Source organism: Papio anubis, chromosome 15, assembly GCF_008728515.1.
Source record: "Papio anubis isolate 15944 chromosome 15, Panubis1.0, whole genome shotgun sequence".
NCBI lineage: Eukaryota > Metazoa > Chordata > Mammalia > Primates > Cercopithecidae > Papio > Papio anubis.
In genome coordinates, this window is record NC_044990.1 from 83,191,911 (window position 1) to 83,209,207 (window position 17,297).

A 17,297-nucleotide genomic window follows, 5' to 3' on the forward strand; every position below is an offset into this window, starting at 1 on the left:
CCAAAGTGCTGGGATTACAGGTGTGAGCCACTGCGTCCGGCCAGCCATGTGTTTTTTATAAACCAATTTTACCAATAAGAACATCAACGAACACTGGTAGGTGCAATATTTGACCACAGGTGTAAACGAATAAGTTGCACAATTTTATTTCATAGTTGTAATTTTCATTAAACACAATGTTCCCACAAACAAAATATAGGTCTCTTGTGGCAAGGGCATTTTCAATAAAGTGGCTGGCTGGTAATAATAAAAGAATAACAATACCAACAAAACACCAAAGCTACCAAAGGGTTAAACGTATATTTCTGTATAATTTAGATAAGCTCAAGACATTATCAATCATGGACTATTAACAAATGGCTTAAACCATCGAGGGTTATTTTATTCAATGTCATTTGTAATAGATTGTTTAAGTATTTCAATCAGACTGATTCTGCAAACGGTTCTTAGTAATGTTGAACTTAAACTGTTTAAAAAAAATCTGGTCAATAAGATTAAGTGTTTTACACTTTAAGTGCACAGAAAAACAAACAAAAAGCCAAACATCTGTGGCTCTAGATAATTTTGAACCCTTCTACTTTCTGAATTGTGTAATAGTTTAAATCTCAAATGCTTCAGTATTACTCCAAAGATTGCTGCTATTACACAGTATCCAAAACTAATATTAACACTTCTGAATAGAGAGGTTAATAACAATATCGGAAGACATAAGGAGTTATAAGAACTGTACTTTTTTCCTAAAATTAAGATTAAAATATTATCTATGTTTATATCTAGCTCATCTATTTACCTCTAACTGACATAATGTTATTTATTACATTTTTTAAGGGTCATCATAAAACCCTGTTAAGTATCTTTTATCTATTTAAAATGAACCAACAAAAATAGAGAGCTGTAATTCTGAATAACTCAATGTGTGGCCCTAGCAGCAGCTTGATATGTTTTCTTCTTATGATCCCCGGTCTGTGAATACTCAGAATCCATGTGCTCAACTTCTTTTGAGATTCACCACCATTCTATATTCAAACTCCTCTTGCACTCATTAAATGTGCTGGTTGGTCCTAACTTGACCTCATGCCACTGGCCACACTGATTTATTCAGCAGTGTGCACCTGACACAAGGTAGGCTAGTGAGGGTCCTTCTCTTGGATTTTTAAGGTAGATTTAAGAAAGAAGATTCATCTCTCTCTGTGGCTGAAGCTTCACACTGAGTCTTGGAAGTTGTCATTGGTGAGATCTCAGTTTTGCAACCAAGTGAAGGAAGCCAGTCTACTATGAGAAAAAAATAATGAGGCTAAAATAAAAGATGCAGAGAAAGAGATCTGGCAGCTATCTGATTTTTATTTTATTTTTGCTTGACTCACAACGGAATGACTTTCCTGAGATTTTAGTTTTTCAACACTCCTTGAATTTAATGAGCCAATAGTCCCCACTAATCTATCATAGTTTGACCCATATCTGTCTGAGACGTATGTTTGTTCAATCAACCTGCTGATTTGGACGCCATAGTGTTCTATATGGTTAGTCTTCATGGCCTAAATTCAAATTGTGTGTGCAGTAGATATAAATAGAAGTAAGAAGCCAAGCATTTCCTGACAAAAACGTTGCTTTTTGGTGATATTTTAAACATCTAAAAGATAGGCAATGACCAATCAAATCAGATGCCAGCTAGAACCAATGGCTATACCAGTGTAAATGATCTAAACATTCAATTAAACACAATACTCCCACAAAAGACAAAAATTATGTTTCTTGGGGTGACACAATTTTCAATATAGTCGATGGCTACCTGGAGCTGAGTCAATTTAGAGAGCCAAGCAAAATAGAGGGGTAGAGGAAGCAGCAGAAAGGCCCTGGGAGCTCACTGGGTCCTAAGCAGCCCATTTTTGTCTAGTACCACAGGGGCCCATCGGGAGGGTGACCAGAGGAGCAGGGGATAAAATTCCATAGAGAGGAGGAAATCTCTAGTTGTACCTTGTAACAATTTGAACGGGGCAGGAAGCCTCCTGGCCAGAGCTTAGGAAAGTGTTCAAATCTGGTGTGCAGACTCCACAGGCAGGGGAAGAACCAAGTCCTTTTCTTTCCCAACTGGAAGGCAGGTAACCTGGGGCAAGTTTTCAAGCCCACACACCCTCCACCTGGAAACAGAATCCGGGCTGTTGGAAAGAGGCAGGGTGGGAGTGAGACCGACCCTTTGGTTTACATGGGAGCTGGGTGAGGCCTTTGAATGCCGGCTTTCTCCCACTTCCCTGACAACCCGCATGACTCAGCAAAGGCAGCCATAATCCTCCTAGGTACACAACTTCAGTGACCTGGGAATCTCGCCCCCATCCCCTACAACAGCCACAGCAAGACCTGCCCAAGGAGAGTCTGATCTCAGACACAGCTAGCCTTGCCTCCACCTGATGGTCCTTGAAAAGTAGGTCTCAATGGTAGATGGTGGAATTGGAAAAAAGCTCAGTTTATCCAAGCACATGGCCAAAAAGTAGCTCATGAACTAGTGGTTTATGCAATAAAAGTGAATCATTAGTATGGACAGGGAAAATGTATACCTTTATAGTAGAGAAAACTGTTAGACAGGACCTAATGTGTCCAAGACTCACAAGGTGGTAAGTCGTGCTGGTATCTGTTACCTCTGATAAAATATGATAAGAAGGGCTCTTTAACTCTGGGGTCTTCTTCAAAGTAATAACCCCAGTCTAATAACAATAATTACAATTGTCTATCTTCTCTCAGAAAAGCATCAGAAAGACAAATAAAAACGCATCCTACAAACTACCTGACAGACACTCATCAAAACCTTGAGGTCATCAAAAACAAGCAAAGGCTAAGACAATGTCCTAGACCAGGGCAGCCTAAGAAGACAAGACACTCAAACATAATGTGGGATCTTGAAGCAGAAAATAGACGTTACTGGGAAACTGGAGACATCTGAGTAAAGTCAAGCATTCTGTTAATAATACTGTATAAGTGTTAATTTCTTAGTTTTGACAAATGTCATCATAGTAATGTAAGATGATAACATTAGCGGGAATTGGATAAAGTATAACAGTGAATTATCTTTGCATCTTTTCTGTAAATCTAATACTATTCCATGAGAATTGATTTGTAAATGATGAGTCACTAATGCTACAGGTAGCCTATAAAATACCATTGCCATGTTTTCCTTTGATCTTAAAGAGAAGAGGATACAGGCTTATTTTGTTGGGAGGGTATGACTCAGGAGGGGGAAGGGGTGCAGTAGGGTTATTAATGAATTTAAGATAAATCTTAATTAAATAAATTAGGCGGCAGCTAGGCTCTTGCCATTTTGTTCATGTAAGTGATTGTAGGGACTCACAGTATTAAAGTGTGTTTGAAGAAAATTAAGATGGAGGGCTAAAAACTATGAGGATTTGCCTACATTCATTTCTGGAAGACACTATGTGTACTTTTATTCTGTAAGCAAGGTGAGAAATAAAACCCAGACAGACTAGAATTTACACTGAATTTCAAGAGCATAAATATTTTAATGTAAGTGTGTTCCAAATATTGCATTGGTTGTTTATCTGAAATTTAAATGTAGCCGAGCATCCTTTATTTTATCTGGCAAACCTACATAGAGGGGACCCTCAGGGCCCATGACAGACTGCCTCTCTCAATACAACCATAAAGAAAAGGAGCTCACGTACTACTGGGGGAAATTGCTGTGTACTTAGCAACTTGAAAGCATGATACAATGTGAAAGATTCTAAAATAGGAATGTGAAATACTTTGGAATCTTTCAGAAAGAACATTTAATTAGAACTGAGGGAATTAAAGAGGTCTGGATGGAAGAGACGGTATTTGTACTGGGTTTCTCAAGGAAAGTAGAAGGTCTGAAAATTGAGGGATAGGTATTTCAGGGCATATCAACAATGTGGAAAAATTACATAAATTCACTCAGAAAAGGTTTGCTGATTCCATAGTAGATGCAATTCTCTATTCCTGGAAATGGGAAAATTGCTTTTAGAAAAACAGAAAAAAAAGTCCCATCATCCCTCAGCATAAATTCAAAGAGGAACAATAAACAAAAATAAACAATAATTGATCAGTTTATGAAATGCAAAGTGTTATAAGAAATAAAATTAAGGAAGATTCAGAATGATGGGAGAGCAGTACAATTTTATATAAAGTGATCGCAGACACTTGAAGAAAGAAGGAGGAAAGAGCAAGTTGTGCATCTTTTCAGGAGCAGAAAAAGAAAGTTCCAGGTAGAGAGAAGGCAAGTGCAAGAGTTTGGAAGCAGAAGCATGTCAGTGCCAGGAAGAGCAAGTGGCCAGTGTGGCTGGAGCGAGATGCCTGAGGCAGAAGTGGTGGGAGATGAGATCAGAAGAGTCAGTGAGTCAGATCAAGTAAGTCCTCCCTGTCCAGTGAAAGGACGTGGTTGTTGTTTCTCAGCAAATTGCAAAGGTCCTGGAGTTTTGCAAGCTTAGAAATGGCATGATATGATTCAGTCCCTAGGGGAATATTCAGTGTAGGCACTGTGGAGTTTCTACATGGCAAAGATCAAGGTTGAACACCCAGTGGGGAAGCTATCATGTTGTTTGCAGTGAGAAGTGATGGTGGCTGGGTGTAAAAGCAGTGCATCAAGGGGCTCCAATTGCAGGATTTATAGCAAAATTGGAACATGCAGGATTTCCTCATGAATCTGAAGAGGAAGAAGGGGAAAACTAAGAGATGGCTTTACATCATAGTATCAGAATAGAAATGTTGGAAAATAATAATCGATACAATTGAAAAAATGAGCAATGGATGGTAGTGAGAAAAATGCATAAACATTGTAGTAAATAATAGATGACGTTTTTAAATGTTAGAATAAGAAAATTTGACTCTGTGGGCAGTAGGAAATTAAAAAACAATTTTGAGCAGAACAGTGTAATCTCATAGAGTCATGCATAGCTTAACAATGGGAATGTGTTCTGAGAAATGTATCATCAAGTCATTTTGTCCTTGTGCAAATATCAAAGAGTGTGCCGTAATTACACACACCTAGATGATACAACCCATTGTACACGTAGACTATATGGTAATGCCTATAACCCCTAAATACTTATGATTGTGTTACAATTGCTTTCAGGGATCAGTACAGTCACATGTATTTAAAAGTATATGAATATAGGAATAACGCATTAAAAAATATGGTGTGGAAGATTTAAAAGTGGTACACCTGTATAGGGCACTTACCGTGAGTAGATCTTGCAGGACTGGAAGTTGCCCTGGGTGAGTAGAGTGAGTGAATGCTGAGTGAATATGAAGGCCTAGGATGTTGGCATGCACTACTGTAGGCATTATAAACACCTTACACTACAGGTACACTAAGATATTTGATATCTGTGTCCCCATCCAAATCTCATCTTGAATTCCCATGTGTTGTGGGAGGGACCACCCGGTGAGGTAATTGAATTATGGTGGCAGGTCTTTCCCATGCTGTTCTCATGACAGTAAATAAGTCTCATGAGATCTGATGGTTTTATACAGGGGAGTTTCCCTGCACACTCTCTCTCTCTCTTTGCCTGCTGCCATCCATGTAAGATGTGACTTGCTCCTCTTTGCCTCCTGCCATGATTGTGAGGCCTCCCCAGCCATGTGGAACTGTTCCTAAATCCATTAAACCTCTCTTTCTTTTGTAAATTGTCCAGTCTCAGGTATGTCTTTATCAGCAGCATGAAAACAGACTAATAACATATTGAAAATATTTTTTCTTCAATAATAAATTACCCTTAGCTTACTGTAACTACTTTACTTTATAAACTTAGTTTTTTAAAACTATTTTACTCTTTTGTAATAGCACTTAGCTTAAAACACAAACATATTATATAGCAGTACAAAAATATTTTCTTTCTTTATATCCTTATTCTATAAGCTTTTTTCTTGTTTTTAATTTTTTTTAACCTTTTAAACTTCTTTATGAAAAATTAAGTCACAGACACACTCATTAGCCTAGGCCTACACAAGGTCAAGATAATCATTTTTGCTGTCTTCCACCTGCATAGCTTGTCCCACTGGAAAATCTACCATATCACCAGGCGACAGAAATGGTTCACCTCAAGACCACTGTCCTATTGGCTGTCCAGTTTTTACTGAAACATCCTTCGGTAGTGCATGACTGTATTATATAATATATTTTGCATCCTCTTTTTTGGACTTGAAGTGGAAAAGTGTAATTTAATCATGTACCTTGCATCATGACCCATTGGTCTATGCAGAACACTCATTAGTTTTATTCACTCCTATGTATCATCATGCATAGCTCACATCCTCCTGCCCTCAAAACATTCAGAAGAAGAAACTGTCTTTATCTTTGTATTTAAATTAGGAACATTAAGATTACAATTTCTTTCTTTCTTTCTTTCTTTCTTTCTTTCTTCTTTCATTTTTGACAAGAAATAATTGTATATGTTATGGGGTACACTGTGATGTTCTGATATATATATGTGTATATATATGTGTATACACACACATATACTTTTTGAAATGATTAAATCAAGCTAACTAGCATGTTCATCAAATTTGTCATTTTATGTGGTGTGAACATGTAAAATCTGCTGATTTAGCAATTTTGAAATATAAATTACCCTAGTATTCACTATAGTCACTATGTTATATAATAGATCTCAAAAATTTATTTCTTCTGTCTAGCTGAAACTTTGTACCCTTTGACCAACATCTCCCCATTCCCCTTCTCTGCCCTGCCTCTGATAACCATCATTCTACTCTACTTTTGTGAGTTCAACTTTTGTAGGTTTTATATATAGGTGAGATCATGGAGTATTTGTGTTTCAGTACCTGACTTACCTCACTTGACATAATGTTATCCAGGTTTGTCAGTTGATATGGTGTGGCTGTGTCCCCACCCAATTCTCATCTTGAATTGTAGGAGGGACCCAGTGGTAAGGTAATTTAGTCATGGGAGCATTTACCCCCATGCTGCTGTTCTAGTAATAGTGAGTGAGTTCTCATGAGATCTAATGGTTTTTTCCCCTTTTCCCAGCTCTTCTCCTTCCTGCCGCCATGTAAAGAAGGATGTGTTTGCTCCCTGTTCCACCACGATTGTTTCCTAAGGCCTCCGCAGCCATGCTGAACGGTGAGTTGATTAAACTCTTTTCTTTATAAATTGCCCAGTCTTGGGTGTGTCTTCATTAGTGGTGTGAGAATGAACGAATACATCCATGTTGTTGTAAATTACAGAATTTTTTTTCTTTTTAAGGCTGAATAGTATTTCATTGTGTTACCACATTTTCTTTATCCTTTCATTGTTTGTTGGAGACTTATGTTGATTTAATATAATGCCTATTGTGAATAATGCTTCAGTGAACATGGGAGTGCAGATATCTTTTTGAAACACTAATTTCAAGTCCTTTGGATATATACTCAGAAGTGGCATTGTTGTACCAAATGATAGTTCTATTTTTAGTTTTTTGAGGAACCAACATACTGTTTTATACAATGGCTATACTAATTTATGCTCCCACAAAAAGTGTATAAGAGTTTTCTTTTTTCCCCATGTCCTCACCTACACTTGCTATCTTTGATTTTTTTTATATATATAATAGCTACTCCAGCAGGTGTGAGGTGAAATATTATTGTGGTGTTAATTTTCCTTTTCCTGATGATTAGTGATGTTGAGCATTTTGTTCATATATATGTAGGCTATTTTTATGTCCTTTGAAAAATACATATTTATATCATTTATTCATTTTTAGTTGGGTTATTTCCTTGCTATTGAGTTGTTTGATCTCCCTCCCTCCTTTCCTCCCTTCTTCCCCTCCTCCTTTCCTTCCTTTTTATCTTCCTCTCTTTCTGTTCTTTTTTGCTGTTGCTATATATTTGCATCATGTACATATTTTATTCTTTTAATTTTAACACTCTGAGTTGTGGTAGCCAGTATATTGTTGGCCAATGTTCATGTTTTTGTGGCCTAAGTTTTAAAAATGTGCCAGTGCTTATATCTTCGTATTAATTAAGTTATTTTTTCATGCTTTTATCTCCCTTTGGTGTCCACCCAACTCCCAGGCTTATCATGTTTAGATTTTATTTTGGATTATTACACATAGTCTTTCTTTTTGTTAAAAATTTTCCTTGTTTTTGTTTTTTTACCCAGGATTTTAAGAGACAATGTATCAGTGGTTGTTCAGCCTGTCTGTATCCAAACTTTTTCTCTCCTTCCTCACGGCTACTCAGGTTAAGACCACGTTCACCAATATCTTTCCAGTGTAAGTGTGACCATGTGATTAAATGTCAGCCAACCCTATAATTAGAAGGGCAACTTTGTTAAAATTAACTTCTGACCTGGAGTTCCACTGTTTCATTTTGGTGTCTGGAAATGATGACAGCCAGACAAACCAGGAAAGCCTGGAACCCTAGAACAATGTGTAGAAAAAAGAGACATCTTCTTATTCTGAACATTTTTTATGTTTAAGAGAAAATCATTATTTTTATTATACTAATCAATGAAAAAATCTTCCCTTTGCTTCAATGAGTGCAACACTATCTCTATCTTCCAAGGCTTTTTGCTATAAAAACACTGTGAAAAAATAATCTGAACAAAGATGATCATTGCCTCTGCTCTATAACATGTGCAGAAATGAGAGATGCCAGTTTTCTACCATCCATATTTCTCCACATCATTCTAACATATAGAGAGTAAAATAAATGTGTCTAGTCTCAAAGCAAATTGCGAATCTAGCATACCTTGCCAAAATTCTTATATTAATTAGGAAGCAATAGATGTAAAAATATATTTTTGCCATCAAGGACAACGATATTCTATAATCTTTTCCCAGAGTCCTTTACATTTATTTCCACTAGAAAATTTTAAAACACCTCCAGACACACACACACTATTGTAAACAATTCTCCTTGATAACAAATATTAGGATTGAATTTTGAAGTTAGTGTGGTGATGTGCTAAGTGTTAGTCAGTCAGTACTTTGTAGAGAACTAACAGTTTTCTCCTCACTAACTTAGTGAGTACTCTGGATTCAAACTGTTTATCTCATTCTAAAATAAAATGTAAAGATATAAGATTCCTGAAACTTGGAAATATCTATGATTCAAAGTCATAAAAGTCAAAGTCAAATGTTTAAGAAATGTAAAAAATGAATTATATAATTATCTACCTATTGAGAGAGAGAGAAAAAAAAGAGAGAGATGGCTGAAGAAATATCCCTAATATAGTGATAAATGAAAATAAGTTGCAAAGGTAGAATTATAATTTTTGTTAAAAAAATTGAAATACATATATACTTGCACGTGACTTTTAAAAATAAAACATGCTTCCTTTATTAGGGAGAGCTTGTTTGCAATGCACTGTACTGTTGATGGATAATTTCCTTTTATATTGTAGTTGTCATTTTTTGATTACTTCTTTGGGAAAATAATCTAGTTATCTGAATTAGGAACAATATTATATAATTAGGTTGCTAATTTAATAATCAGTAATAGTAAAAATAAACATTTGAAATGTTCTTACTATGAAGAATGTAACAATTTGACAATTATCAAATACACAAATTACTCATGCTCAAATATAGGTAAAAATATTCTTGTCATATTCAAAATACTATTTGAAATTTTTTAATATCAACATTTCTTTTGTGTATTAGAAGAAAGCAAATGGCTAGTACACTGGGGGGAGAAATCCCTGTAGTCTTTATTTGGATAAAAGATTTAAGTCCCTCTGACATTTTGACGGACTAGTGATATTAGCAACCAAAGTAGCACCGCTCTAGAAAATGGATGACTACTGTTGGAGCAAATGAAAATGATTTTGCCAGAGGCAAAATACAACATGTTTCCAACAACAGTCATAGTTCCACCAGGGCCATTGGTGAAACTCCATGGTATTACATGAGTTGTTTTTAATACAGTGACATATGTTAAGCACTTACAAAATGCTTACCCTTAATTGGAATGAGTTTAGCCTGAAGACAGAATACAATTTATTTAATGTTATTTCACTTGTCACAATTAAATAAATACAATGGCTAAATACGTGATAATTTGTAATCCTTTCCTTTTGAGTTCTTTGTAAGGTACATAATACTTCAGGGTTTTGATAATATAGACATTACATCTATTCAACTTTTGTCTCTTCATAATTTTTGTGCAAGAGAGTATTTATAATGATAGCTAACTAATAATAAATAGACAATGTAAACAAATCTACTGTGAAAACCACACTGTCTTTCTAAAATTTAGCCTGGGTGTCCATTTGAAATTTCTATGTCATGAGAGATGTGGTTTTTCACACTACAAAAAGCCAAACAACAAGCACTCTCTCCTTTTCACAATTCTCTTTATTTCCAAACATATTTTGTTTCTCTTCCACATTCAATTTACTTTCTAGAGAAGCAAGGCTAGAGGGAGAGCTTGTTTGTTTGCAATGCACTGTACTGTTGATGGATAATTTATATTGTAGTTGTCATTTTTTGATTACTCCTTTGGGAAACTAATCTAGAGAAAAAAGTAAGCTTGTCATTCCAATATTCAAAATTTTGTGGTATTTAAAATTTGTTCATGTAAATATATCAACCAAATTTAAAGAGAATAAAGAAGAAACATACATTTTGTAGAAGGAGCTTAAATGTAATATAGGTATATTTTAAAACAGTTTCATATTGGGAAGTATAACTCTATGGACCTTTTGTTTTTCACAAGGTATTGGTTAAGATACTACTGGGGCTTTTCAGTAATGAATTAGCTGAATGCTTCCACGAGTAAATTCAACTATTTGGTCCACCTTGGCTACTGCCTCCAGAGTAACAAATTTACAAGAAATTTAATTAATAAGCAGAGTAGTTTTGTGTATTATGATTAGTTTATACTAGTCTTTATTCAGTTCCTACTAAATGAACTGCCCTTTATTAGTGGCATGTTACTAAATACTACTATAAAACTTACAAATAACGCTAATATGTTTAAGAACAGACAAACAGATAGGCAAAGCATGAGTGAACTTCCATTCACAATTACTTCAAAGATAATAAAATACCTAGGAATCCAACTTACAAGGGATGTGAAAGACCTCTTCAAGGAGAACTACAAACCACTGCTCAACAAAATAGAAGAGGACACAAACAAATGGAAGAACATTCCATGCTCATGGATAGGAAGAATCAGTATCATGAAAATGGCCATGCTACCCAAGGTAATTTATAGATTCAATGCTATCCCCATCAAGCTACCAATTACTTTCTTCACAGAATTGGAAAAAATTACTTTAAAATTCATATGGAACCAAAAAAGAGCCCACATTGCCAAGACAATCCTAAGCCAAAAGAACCAAGCTGGAGTCATCACACTACCTGACTTCAAACTATACTACAAGGCTACAGTAACCAAAACAGCATGGTACTGGTACCAAAACAGAGATCTAGACCAACAGAATAGAATAGAGCCCTCAGAAATAATACCACACATCTACAACCATTTGATCTTTGACAAACCTGACAAAAACAAGAAATGGGGAAAGGATTCGATATTTAATAAACGGTGCTGGGAAAACTAGCTAGCCATAAGTAGAATGCTGAAACTGGATCCCTTCCTTACATCTTATACAAATTAATTTAATATGGATTAAAGACTTAACTGTTAGACCTAAAATCATAAAAACCCTAGAAGAAAACCTAGGCAATACCATTTAGGACATAGCTATGGGCAAGCACTTCATGACTAAAACACCAAAAGCAATGCAATGGCAACAAAAGCCAAAATTGACAAATGGGATCTCATTAAACTAAAGAGCTTCTGCACGGCAAAAGAAACTACCATCAGAGTGAACAGGCAACCTACCGAATGGGAGAAAGTTTTTACAATCTACCCATCTGAAAAGGGGCTAATATCCAGAATCTACAAAGAACTTAAACAAATTTACAAGAAAAAATCAAACAAGCCCATCAAAAAGTGGGCAAACAATATGAACAGACACTTCTCAAAAGAAGACATTTATGCAGCCAGTAGACACATGAAAAATGATCATCACTGGCCATCAGAGAAATGCAAATCAAATCCACAATGAGATACTATCTCACACCAGTTAGAATAGCGATCATTAAAAACTCTGGAAACAACAGGTGCTGGAGAGGATGTGGAGAAATAGGAACACTTTTACACTGTTGGTGGGACTGTAAACTAGTTCAACCATTGTGGAAAGCAGTGTGGCAATTCCTCAAGGATCTAGAACTAGAAATACCATTTGACCCAGCCATCTCATTACTGGGTATATACCCAAAGGATTATAAATCATGCTGCTATGAAGACACATGCACACGTATGTTTATTGTGGCACTATTCGCAATAGCAAAGACTTGGAACTAACCCAAATGTCCATAAATGATAGACTGGATTAAGAAAATGTGGCACATATACACCATGGAATACTATGCAGCCATAAAAAGGATGAGTTCATGTTCTTTGTAGGGACATGGATGAAGCTGAAAACCATCATTCTGAGCAAATTATCACACGAACAGAAAACCAAACACCGCATGTTCTCACTCATAGGTGGGAATTGAACAATGAGAACACCTGGACACAGGAAGGGGAACATCACACACCAGGGCCTGTCGTGGGGTTGGGGGAGCGGGGAGGGATAGCATTAGGAGATATACCTAATGTAAATGATGAGTTAATGGGTGCTACACACCAACATGGCACATGTATACATATGTAACAAACCTGCACGTTGTGCACATGTACCCTCGAACTTAAAGTATAATTAAAAAAAAAAAAAGAAATATATCTACAGGCATAGCCTCAGCTAGGATCAATACAGTTGTATATTTCAAGTAATCTGGTAGGCTCTTGGGTTTCTGAAGATGTCCTGATTTGCTTTAGATTACTTCTATGTAAACTTTTTAAAATAAGTTAAATCAGCTTAAAAGTGAATATATTTTGATTTTAAAGTTCATAAATGAAACAAATATTTCTTGTGCCTCATTATTTTTATATACCAATTTGAAAATTAGAAAATAATAGGTATAATGTATTTAGATTCTAGATGTCTTAATGTGAACTAAAAGTTTAACTTTAGATCCTTATAATTTTCTTCTCTTTTTTAGAGCAAGCTGAATAGAAACAATTTTGTCTTTATTCGTGATACCCCACACAATTATCAATCTTGCCTTGAGATTAATTAGAGAAGTATTGGATTTGACAATGAGAATTTTCTTATCAATTTTTATATTTTCTATTAAAATTTTGGAAAGGTAGTACAATAGTGACTCACTTAGAAACGTGGTGATTAACGTACACTTTTTGTTTAACAGATCAAAACACATACTGCCTTATTTCCTGAGAATGTGGGAGGCTCTGACCCTCAAGGAGGTTCTAACCATGGAATGGGACATAAATTCTAATAAGCCATCTTTTACACAACAGGCTAGTTAGTATTTACTATTTCATAATATCTCTTGGAACTGTAAGGCATGCAGTGACACCTTAATTTGACCTGTGGTGCGGGGTTAATCCATCAACTCAACATTCTTATCAGTGTATATCGTCAGTTGCTAATTTTCAAACTAGTGCTTAAAATATAATGAATCACAAGAAATATTTATTACTTTTATGGACTTTAAGCAAGCTGATTTACCTTATTTTAAATACTTTATATAGGTATAATCTAAAATAAATCAGGATGCCTCCAGAAAAGGAAAAGCCTACCAGATTGCTTGAAATCTAAGTATATATTGATTCTAGCTAAGGCTTTGCCTATAGATATAGATTAACCCTATATTTGGTTATTTTTTAAATCAATTTATGATACCATAAATATCACACAGTTCTTGAGTGACAACAGTAGGACCCAAACTGAAGCCCTTCAAATAAGGAAGTGATACATTCTGTTAAATAAAATACAAAAATATAAAAATTGTGTTCTTCCCTCCATTTTCAATGGTGGTTGCTAGTCAATCTTATTGATTTCACCAAATTAAAGAAGAAAATATGCGTCGTTTTTATTCCTTTAATCCTTCCAGTTTCTGCTTATATTCTGAGTATATTTCTCCTAATTCTCCACAGGGTTACTTTCAGAAGTACATTTTCTGGCCCCGGTAATTATTGTTTTGGAATCCGTACTTCTATTCATGCCTGGCATTAAAAAGACAACAAAAACAAACAAAAAAAGAAAACAACTAACAAACCTGAAATGAGCCACAGCTTTTTCATTGAGTCATTTTAATAGACTATGGTTTTCATTTCTATAGGTGTAAAGCCTAAGGAATTGAAAGAAGAAGTATTCCCATTGTTCAGCCTGTCTTACATGTAGACAGTATGTCCAGGACTTGATATTTTCAAAATATTCTCAGCAATGGTGTGCCGTCACTGGTTACTACAGTTTTTAGGACTTCTCTCATATAGAAAACATGCTCTTAGATGTAAAGGGTTAGAGAGAAGATTTTTAAAATTTCAGTCAAGTTGGGTGCACATGTGCACATGTGTGTGCAGTTACTGTGTAAATGAGAACACATGTCTAGTGAGTACCTTTAGTGAGAAGGGAAATATATATATATGTATATATGCACATATATATGCACACACATATGTACATATATGTATACAAACACACACACACACACACACGTAGATCCTTGTGCTTTTTTTTAACAAAATTGCCTCAAATTTTTATTAGCAAGAAAAGTATGTAGGAAATATCTATGTTTCTTTTTTTTTTTTTTTTTGAGACGGAGTCTGGCTCTGTAGCCCAGGCTAGAGTGCAGTGGCCGGATCTCAGCTCACTGCAAGCTCCGCCTCCCGGGTTCACGCCATTCTCCGGCCTCAGCCTCCCGAGTAGCTGGGGCTACAGGCGCCCGCCACCTCGCCCGGCTAGTTTTTTTTTTTGTATTTCTTAGTAGAGACGGGGTTTCACCGTGTTAGCCAGGATGGTCTCGATCTCCTGACCTCGTGATCCACCCGTCTCGGCCTCCCAAAGTGCTGGGATTACAGGCTTGAGCCACCGCGCCCGGCCGGAAATATCTATGTTTCAAAGGACAAAAACAAAAACCTGTGTCTAAGGAAGCATAATATATATGAGTTTTTTCTTTCATTAATGGAGATAGAATATTAATTTCATTAATGGAGATTAGAATATAGAATATTTGGTTCCCCAAATATTACATTCTGAGGAACCATTTATATTTTCTGTTTTGTCAGTGCAATGAAAAAATAACAAGATCCTGATAGTTACATCACTTTATTTTCATGAGGCTCCCTAACTTAGCAAGCTTTGCCTTTCAGTTGACTAAGCAACGAGGTGATCCAGCAGACTGCTAGTATGAAGGTGACCTAGGTTCTGGAGGAATTTCAAGGCTCTGTTTCATGGGCAACTGGAGACCACAAAGGTTGCCATGTTAACGTAATTGATATTCAAGGGAGTAGGTATATTCACAGCTTTTAGAAGGGTATTAGTTGCTGTTAGACTGTAGAAGAATTCAGCCTGAGAGAGCAGAATGTTGTTATCAGGAGGTACAGGCAGCCTGGATTTAAATGAGGTCCAAAAATAAATAAATAAATAAGGTCCAAAGCAGCCCAGATTCCTGAAGCCAATGCATGGGTTCTTGTCATGTACATATTGTATCCTACACTTTGTGTTTCAACACCCTCTGCAAACATCACATGCAGGCTGCATACATTGAGTCTGATTTCCCTTGCTGATTATATTTCCTCTTGGTAGTAAGTCAGACACTTAGGGAGATATTTGTTTTTCATATGAGGCTACATCATATTGAAATGACTAACACTATCAAGTCACATCAGAGAAAATCAGCAGAACATAGAGGCTCTAGGAGTAAAGGTGAAATATGGAAAAGATTAGGCTGTGCTCCTCTCTCATCTGATTTTTTTCACTCCATCTTTCTCTGTGTCTGGCATAGTGTACTGCTCAAGATTAAGGTTAAATAAATATGTTTTGGACTGATTGAATAGATATTAAATAAATTTGTGTAGAATGAAAGAATGAATAAATACATGAATAAATCCTTCCTTCTGTGTGGATGCAACCCTGGAAATGATTATTTTGCTGCATAAAAATAAAAGAACACGCTGAAGGAAAGATCTTATTGAACCTAGGATGGCTTCATATGGACGAGGTACAGAATAGAACAATTTTCCTTTCTGTCTGTCAAATTTCTGTTCTATCTGTGTAGGTCTTATTGGGAAGCTAAGAAACTATCAATATAACTGTTGTTAAGCTGAAAAACAGCATTATTAAAGTGTCAGTCTTGATGTACATTCTTGTAAATAGTCTTATTTATGACTTGTAAGAAACAGTTGATTATTTATCAAATGTGTTACCGTATTTATGAAAAAAATAAACATATGAAATCATATTGCAAATGACCTTTAGCAATTAGAAATATTCCTTTTCAGAATTAAATGAAGACAGTATTGGAAAACATTAGAAAAAAACTGAAAAGTGCTACATTTGAGGATAATTATATCCCCAGTCACAAACTAATAGGAAAAGTGGTTGGCTGGAAGTATAAGATCTCTGTGTCAAAAAATTTATGTCATTAAAATACTGCTTGTATGAAAAATAAAAAACACAAAATAAGAACAGATTATATTAAACAAGAAAGTGGTATTAAAGTACCCAGTGGTACTTATTTTCTACTTAGGTGGAGAATTCTCTATTCATCCTGGAGAGAGATTACAGGAGGTCACAAAAGATGAGGGAGGAAGCTCTGAGGCCAAGCCTAGACTTTGCTCACAGTTCCAACCTTACTGACTGTGAGGCCTCAGCCTTACTAAATTTTCTGTGCCTCAGTTTCAATTTCTATGCAGTAAGAAATGTATTAGTACCTATAATATGGTTATAATAAAAGTTTAATTATTTATTCCTAATAATAAGTAAAAATGTTTAGTATAGTGACTATGTGATATGGTTTGGTTGTGTCTCCACCCAAACCTCATCTTGAATTGTCATTCCTATAATCCCCACATGTCATGGGAGGGACCAGGTGGAGGTAATTTTATTATGGGGTGGTTACCCTCATGCTGTTCTCATGATAGTCAATGACTTCTCACAAGATCTGACGGTTTTATAAGGGACCTTTCCCACCTTTTAGTCTCATTCTTCTCCTTGCTGCTGCCATGTGAAGAAGGACGTGTTTGCTTCCTCTTCTGCCATGATTATAAGTTTTGTGAGGCCTCCCCAGCCCTGCAAAACTGTGAGTCAATTAAACCTCTTTCCTTTATAAATTACTCAGTCTTGAGTATGTCCTTATAGTGTCATGTTAACAGACTAAAACACTAGGTTTAAAAAATATTAACAGTACATA

At 35.7% G+C, this 17,297-nt stretch overlaps 1 long non-coding RNA gene across 1 annotated transcript in view; it reads left to right on the forward strand.

Moving 5' to 3' along the window:
• The window catches only part of LOC116270511, a 43,527-nt gene extending 26,432 nt beyond the window's left edge, over positions 1-17,095 (forward strand). The window contains exons 2-3 of the long non-coding RNA XR_004178559.1: positions 7,013-7,105; positions 17,085-17,095. This is a non-coding gene — a long non-coding RNA (uncharacterized LOC116270511). The remainder of the gene's footprint in view (positions 1-7,012; positions 7,106-17,084) is intronic.
• The last annotated feature ends 202 nt before the right edge of the window (positions 17,096-17,297 follow it).